Genomic DNA, 8469 nt, shown 5'->3' on the forward strand with positions numbered 1-8469 from the left:
CCAACTGACCAAAGGGATATCCCGTACCACAGGGTGTCATGCTCAGTGTACAAAGCTGGGTGAAGAAGAAGGAAGGGGGGGACGTTTGGAGTGATGGCATTTGTCTTCCCAAGTAACCGTTACATGTGATGGAGCCCTGCTTTCCTGGAGATGGCTGAACACCCGCCTGCCCATGGGCAGTAGTGAATGAATTCCTGGTTTTGCTTTGCTTTTGTGCGCGGCTTTTGCTTTCCCTGTTAAACTGTCTTTGTCTCAACCCAAGAGTTTCCTCATTTTCACTCTTCTGATTCTCTCCCCATCCCACCAGGGGGGGAGTAAGCAAGCAGCTGCGTGGTGCTTGGTTGCTGACTGGGGCTAAACCACGACAGTTTATCATCACAGAAAACATACTTGAAAAGGGACCATGAAAGGGTATGAGGAACATAATGGTCTGTCTAAGTGACAGTCCGGACATTACACTCCAACCTATAATAATATTTTAAATGGTTAGTGGAGATGCTTCTCCAGTCCCTAGGAATATACAGGCTGAAACTCCTTGACCTCATCCATCTCCTGGCTGCCTAAAATAGCTAATCCTGGCATCGTACAGACTGTTGGAGCAATGGCTCAGGAAGGAAAGAGCACAATCAGATTTCGAGTGACACAGAGCATGGTCATGCAGCAGGAGCTGACGCTTCTTTGGTTAAGCATCCAAGCAAGGCCGCAGGAATTCAACAGGGCTCTGGCAGAGCTGGGAGCCTCTCCCACACACAGAGCAGATACAGCTACAGAGCTGACAGGCAGCATCAGCTGGCTCCTGCAAGTCTTCCAGGCATGCTCTTACTGTCTGAAGGGGAAAAAACCCAACCTCACACACCCTTGAAAATTTGCCAACTGCTGGACAAAGTGGTCTGCCTTTCAGATGTACTAGTCAGTGAATCAAGATATTCCCATACTATGAACGATGCAGTTGCAACGGTCAGATGTTATGAGCAAGGCTCTGTAACGAAAGCAGTTATCTACTGACAGACACTTAGAAAAAGAGACAAGCTCTTGAGCACACGGTTCCTGAATAAACACTTTGTGCTCCAAAACATAGCGCTTTTTTCCCCCTCAAAGTAAGTTAGTTGATTTAGTGAATAATTTCCAGCAAATGTTGTCTAACCTGTTTTTAAAAAGCACTGCTGTCCTGATTAGCTTCAGAAATTGTTTGAAGTAATAGGAATAAAAATTACAAGTTTAGTACATGTGGGTTTAAATGTTTACATTACATCAACTAAAAGTGCCCTTATGCTTCTTCAGACTAAGTTACTTAGATTCTCGTTAAACTCATATGTCATTTGATCTGATTTCTTACCTGTCTTCATATGTTTTTGGTATTTGTCAGCAAAGGAATTTAAATCTGAGGGGTGCAGGGTAACAGCCAGAGGACTGTTCTGCTTCAAGAAAAGGTGTTCCTATAGAAAGAAGTTCTCTCAATGACATAGATTGTAGTGGATATTGAAGAATTTTTGCCACGCGGGTGTTTTTTTCCAGGCCTGTGTTGTAGGTCCAGGATATTTGACCTGACACGAGCTACTGAGAAATGCTATTTTGCATTTTGAAACTCTGATTTTCCTGTCTCATTTTTTATTTCAAGGAATATTAGCATGCAGCCACACCCAACTAAGCATGTGAGTCATCTTATTGAAAGGAAAGACATGACTCATTTAGGCCCACGCAACTGGTCCACGCTGAATAGGGGTCCTGAAGCTGGAGAGTAGGATACATTAAGCCACGAGTCAGGAACCAAAATAATTCTGAGTTGCGAGCTCCTGAAAACTTGCCATAGTTATTTTTGAATTGCTTTTTGGGAGCAAGAAGCAGGACTTTTTTGAGAAGACGGTATTAAGGACTCTAACTCCAGTGTACTTCTAAATGCCTGTGCTGTTTAATTCTGTCAGCATTAATGTGAAGGTCCTTTGGTGGGAACTACAACATTGACTAATTTATGTCAGGAGTAACCATTCTTTGGCCACGGCAGGCTGTCACTAGAAGTGCCTCTGTCTTATCTGCAGTCTTCCTTGTCATATGTTCCTTTGCATCCCCATGAGGAAGGTGCATACACTTTGCTCAGGTACTTTCTGCTGTTTAACAAGGATGAGTTGCAAGAATTTGGGGGAATACATTAGCAAGAAGCAAGTCATGACCAGGGAAAGCATTCTGGTAGACTAAAATGCAGGCCATAGCCTGGGCACCACTGATTCAGGTTGTTATATTTTAAATACATGTGGATTCAAAGTTTTGTCAAAGCAGATGAGAAGTATGCTGAAGGGAAACAAGCTATCACAGAATCACAGAATGGCAGGGGTTGGAAGGGACCTCTGGAGATCACCTTGTCCAACCCACCCTGCTTGAGCAGGCACACCCAGAGCAGGGTACTCAGGAACGCATCCAGGCGGGTTTTGAATGTCTCCAGGGAAGGAGACTCCACAGCCTCCCTGGGCAGCCTGTGCCACTGCTCTGGCACCCTCAGAGGAAAGAAGTTTTTTTCGTATATTGAGGTGGAACTTCCTGTTTTACACTTGTGCCCATTGCCCCTTGTCCTGTCGTTGGGCACCACTGAAAAGAGTCCAGTCCGATTGTCCTGACACCCTCCCTTTAGATATTTATAAGTATTGATAAAATCCCCCGTCAGTCTTCTCTTCTCCAGGCTGAACAAACCCAAGTTTTTCAGCCTTTCCTCATAAGGGAGATGCTCCAGCCCCCTGATCATCTTGGTAGCTCTCCGCTGGACTTGCTCAAGCAGTTCCCTGTCCTTAAAATGGTTTTTCTCTCTCACCTCTGGGGACTGGGATGCCTGAGGGCCAGCCTTAGTAGTAAAGACTGAAGCAAAGAAGGCATTCAGTAACTCCACCTTCTCTGCATCCTGTGTCACAAGGACCCCTTCCTTGTTCAGCAGTGGGCCCACAGTTTTCCCAGTCTTCCTTTTATGCTCATGTATTTGAAGCAGCCCTTCTTGTTATCTTTGACATCCCTTGCCAGATTTAATTCCAAGTGGGCCGTGGCCTTCCTCGTCGCATCTCCGCACACCCTGACAACATTCCTATATTCCTCCCAAGTGGCCAGTCCCTTTTTCTACATATTGTAAACCTCCCTCTTCCATTTGAGTTTCTCTAGAAGCTCTTTGCTCATCCATTCAGGTCTCCTGTCTCCTCTGCTTGACTTCTTCCTCCTAAGGATGCACTGATCTTGAGCTCAGAGGAAGTGGTGCTTGAATACTGTCCAGCTCTCTTGGACTCCCCTGCCTTCTAGAGCCCTAGCCCATGGGATTCCTCCTAGCAGGTCTTTGAAGAGGCCAAAGTTGGTCCTCTTGAAGTCCAAGATTGTAGTCTGATTGTTGCCCTGCTTCTACCACACAGTATCCTAAACTCAACCATCTCATGGTCACTGCAGCCAAGGGTACCCCAACTCTCACATCCTCAACCAGCCCTTCCTTGTCTGTTACTATAAGGTCCAGCAGCACATCTCGCCTCTTTGGCTCCTCCACCACCTGCATAAAAAAGTTGTCCTTGATGCTCTTCAGGAACCTTCTGGATCGTGCATGCCTTGCCGTGTTGCTTTTCCACCAAATATCAGGGTGTTTGGAGTCCCCCATGAGGACCAGGGCCTTCGATTGTGAGGCTGTCATGTAGCTTTATATAAGGATGGTTAAATTCCCAGTGAAAGGTGATAGTTCCAAAGTTGCTGCACCAGGAACAGGAGGTGTAAGAGGAGAAATGGCACTATTAGCAACTTAGGATCATCCAGTGTTTTCATTTCTTGGACAAATATCAATAAAGATGTGACAAAGTTTGCATTTCTTTCACCTGGAGATATCTAGATCAGAAAAGATCTTTAAATATAAGGTACAAACATAAATAATGAAATGCCAATAAAACTCAATAAATGTATCCATTAGAAAGTACTGCTTTTTAAGTCTTAGGGTGGGAATCCAGACTGTGTTATTTTGCAGCTTGATTGATTAGGTGTCCACATATAGGACTAGGAACTTTATTACCTTATTTATAGTCCCAGCTTTCCAGATCAGTGCCATACAATCACATTAAAAACATTGAATTATTTGATATACTATCATAAACTCATGTGGTTCAGAAAATCAATGTTTATTTGTACCTGTTTGTATATAAAAAATATGGTTAATGCAATGATTTTACAAGAAACATTTCAGGCATATTTTATTACAACTATATGTGAGGCATGAAGAAAAATTAAATACAGTAGGCAATGTGCTGAAATATTTATATTGAAGGTAAAATTCCCAGACATCACTCACAGAATCACAGAATGGTAGGGATTGGAAGGAACCTCTGGAGATCATCTTGTCCAGCCCCCAATCTGGTATTAGTTATTATATAAATAGTGATCCACCTAAAACAAGTCTATTTCGCTAGAACTGAGGCTTTATGATGACTTGCATGATATTCCTTAGAATGTCCTAGGCCAGAAACAGCAAATGAAAGACCTTAAACATCCTTATATATAAGGCAAAAATACAGCTATATACTTGGTGCATCTATAGCTGCTTTCAGATGTTGCAGTAATGGAAAACTTCAGCTAATTCATCTTAAAGACTCACATGGGATTCTTCCTCGCAAGAGGAAATCCTTAGGTTGACAGAAGAAACTTCCGCTAATTTTTCATTCCATGAAACAAATGCTTTGTTGCCAAAAGGCCTCATTAGTCAGGGGCTGTTAGCGTAATGCAGAGTAGTAAGCCTGAAGTTTGGAAATCACGAAATTGCTCGTGAGGACTAGACTAGCATTGGCAGCCCTAGGAAATGGTAAGCTGCAGAAGAAAGACCAAGTTTATTAAGTTTATGAACTGCACAGTTTATGAATTGCACAGTGCAAACATCAAATGCACCGCAAAATGTAAACCATATAATTACTTCTTTCTACCGGGGCCACATACTGGGCATTTACCTTTTCATGCAACAGAATACGTGAGGCAGTTCTTGAGAGCACTAACATTTAGAAGGTGTGCATTCAAAATAAATTTTGGGTTTTACGAAATAAGGTACAGTGAACAAAACACACCTGAGGAATAGGAAACTCAGTAATTTAGTGGGGTTGTTTACATTTACAAATTACTAAAAGAAGTATATCTAAATGTATACCATGCTCAGGGCACTTTTAATGGGAGGAGTTTAGGAAAATGGAAATGCTAGCATATCCTTAGTGTCTTGTTTTCATCAGTTCCCACACATCTGTGGCTTTCTAGCAATATACTTTGATATTCTTCAACAAGCTATCACATTCCTTTTGCTACATCTGCAATGCTTTTTATCCAATCGCAACTGTAAGAGCTATATCTATCTCCTTTTAGATATATACTTCTAAAGTATACTAGACTAAGTTGCAAAGCAAAAAGAAGTAGACTGTGTTTTCACTGCCTTTTACCCATGACAAGGGTCCTAGCAGGTTATGGATTGGAAGTCAGTTTCTCCTAAAATTTTTGGATCAGTGATTTTTTGTAAGAGTATTTGACATTAACGGTTAACCCAAGATCCAAAGATACTGTTTTAACAGCACCGTAATATTCAGTGGAGTTCTACTATCAAGCTTTAGCAAGCAGCTTTGTTAGCTTCAAGTCAGCACTGAAGCAGAACATTGAATGTTTTTGTGGGTTGGATAAACAAACACGTATTCAAGTTTGCGGGTGTAAAGCAGGCCAGTGATCTCAGTCACAGCAATCTAAGATCAGAAAGAGGCTCATGGATTGATTTTTTATGTTGTCTTGATTTATAATTAGCTTTTGCTTAGCAAACTTTGAGCAGCCCTTTCCTGTCCTTATTGATATTCCTTTATCTGAGAAACCACAATGTGGTAAACGATGGCAGGCATTGAACATAGCAAGATTTTATGCCTCGGAAGAAGGATGAGGATTGAAAAACTCCCAGCTTCTAAAATCAATGGCAGAACCCTTGTCTGAGTGTTACACTGTATCAGGCACTGTTGCTTCAACAAAGCACAGTTATATCAGTCTACATGTTTACAAACCTTGTTGTAGTATATCTATTAAATTATTTTTTTTTATTAGTTTCCAGCCAGACTGACTGATGAGTTACAAACCTCCTCCAAGGGAACATTCACATTTTACATTAAACACCAGTGAAAATGTGATTTGAAGCCTAATTTGCTTCCCATTTTAATTGCTATGGCCCTGGTCCCATGCAAAAGAGCATCTTAACTAGAAGACCCAGAAGTCAGCGTTCATTAGGCAGCCTGGCTCTCCTCTGCTGTGTCATTTAAAGGAGAGGCAGATTATAACTGAGTTTGGAAAGTGTTCCCCAGTCTCTTCTAAATGGTTTCATCTCTTGTGTGCTAGGACTGCAAAATGGAAACTCCACTTTTTGTCTACTTTTTCTAGGCTCTGAAGTCTGCACCGCTACTCCAGCAGCTAAGATCAGGGACACAATATAGTTGCAGGAGCCGCAATCCATTAGGTTTTCAATAAAGATTTTGCCAAAGGCTTGGAGTGCCCTCTCTTTCTTTTGAAGGATTCAGTAGCCTTCAACAGGCTTAGCGGGCACTCAGGAACTCTTTAAGAGGTGCTCCACATCAAGCAGTTCAGGAGATAGACACAGGGTGCAAAGAAGTGGTTGATCAGATGAGACAGTGAGGGCTGACAGGACTTAAAGAAAATATGTTGATAGGAAATCCCATGAAAAAGGGTTGTGTGTTGTTTTCAGGTGGTGTTCTCCCTCAAGTCACAAGAAGTCCTGTAAATGTAAAAATGCCCTTTGGTATTACTTAAATGGTGTTGTACAGGAGAGGCTACAAGAAACAGGATAGAGGGGGAGGGTCTGTGCATAAAATAGCCTTCTCTCTCCAGCCCTAAAACCACTCTGTCCAAGGCAACCTCCATGTATCCTTTTCTGCACTTGAGGGCAGCTTTTCGATAACAGGAGGAGGAACCTCTAACACTGTGAGAGACAACCTTGCACACCGTAATTAAGATTAGAGTGTTTGCTAAATCTGAAGCCTTTGTACAGAGCAGATCTCTGTAGGGCGCACAGATTAGGCAAGTAGGAGTCCTGGTGCAGGGCAGTTTAGACTGTCGAAAACAAACATTCCCAAATTGCACTGCACCTCTTACCAGCTTCACCAGGGCCAGAACAGCTGTGTTAAAAACATTTAGACATGTTGAAACTATTTATTGACTTTGAGACTGACTTAAGCTGCTCATACATTGATACCCAAAAGCATGTGTTTAAACTGAAGCTATTTAGTAAACCTGGTTTAAATTATTTTGTTAGATAAAATCAGAAAAAGGTTTCCAAACCTGATATTGCAGAGACATAGGTTTTAGTCATATAAGTAGATAAGTCTGCCCTCTTTTGACTGCATTCTGTGTAAAACTGCCCTTTTTGCAGCCATGTAAAACCCAAAGAAATATTGTAAACAATGCATACAACATTATTAAAGACATAGAAAAGTTATACGTGTCACTGGTAGACATGTTCAGGAAAAACATCCACAAAACCAGAAAGCATCCAGAGGTTTCCATTGCTGTGCTCTATAGTCATCTCTTCTTTAGCTCAGACCTTTACCTGGATTTCTGGTTTGTTTGAGAAGGTGGTTGTTTGGGGTTTTGAGCCATCTATACATTTGCTGCTCAGTCTTATAATAAAGACTGGGTTTAAATTTCAACCGTTTTCACTGGGCTACAACGTTTTCAACTGTCAGGCGCTCCTGTCTTTGCATCCTCAAAACCCCGTCTAAACATTTTGTGCTTGATTTGTTGCCTCCATCTGTCCCTTGAAGCCCTTAAAATTACCTTTATTAAATAGGCATACATTAAATCAAACACATTGTACATTTGAATGAATCTGCTCTAAAGTGCTTCCAAGACATCAGGTAAAACAGGCAGTCTGCAAACCCATCTATCCCCTTAGAAAATAAACACATTGGCAGCATATCAAATATATCCCAGGAAAATATTGTCAGCCACAAAACACAATCTTTCCCCATTATTCCTCCCAAAGTAACGCAAACGATTATGTGAACCATTGTAGAAAGTCCTAATTTGGGTAGAGAATTTCTTCTTTGTTGAAAGATCACCTTAAAGGCTTTCTCCAACATTGAACCGGCTATCTTTACAAAGCCTCTATGTAGGAGGTAGTGTGTTTGCTCGCTTCTTTACTTTTTGTGATCAGAAATAAGGCAGAAGGACTAAGTTAGACACAAAGGGAATTTGTACCAAATCTGGGATTTGAAATCAGAAGTTCTTTGCTTCTATTATACAAATTTAGATTTTTGTGAGTTCTTTTTCTCCTACAAGATTTTAAGAGAATAATATTTTTTCTTTAAAATAAGTTTGCGCAGCAGTAAAAGTTCCCAAAAGCTTCTTCATGTTTTTCAGTTTCTTTAGTCTGAAATCACTGCTTCAGCATAGTTTGTATTCCGTCAGGAAATAGCATGCTTTATTAACATACAGACACCTCGT

This window comes from Phalacrocorax aristotelis, chromosome 2, assembly GCF_949628215.1.
Source record: "Phalacrocorax aristotelis chromosome 2, bGulAri2.1, whole genome shotgun sequence".
Classification (NCBI taxonomy): domain Eukaryota; kingdom Metazoa; phylum Chordata; class Aves; order Suliformes; family Phalacrocoracidae; genus Phalacrocorax; species Phalacrocorax aristotelis.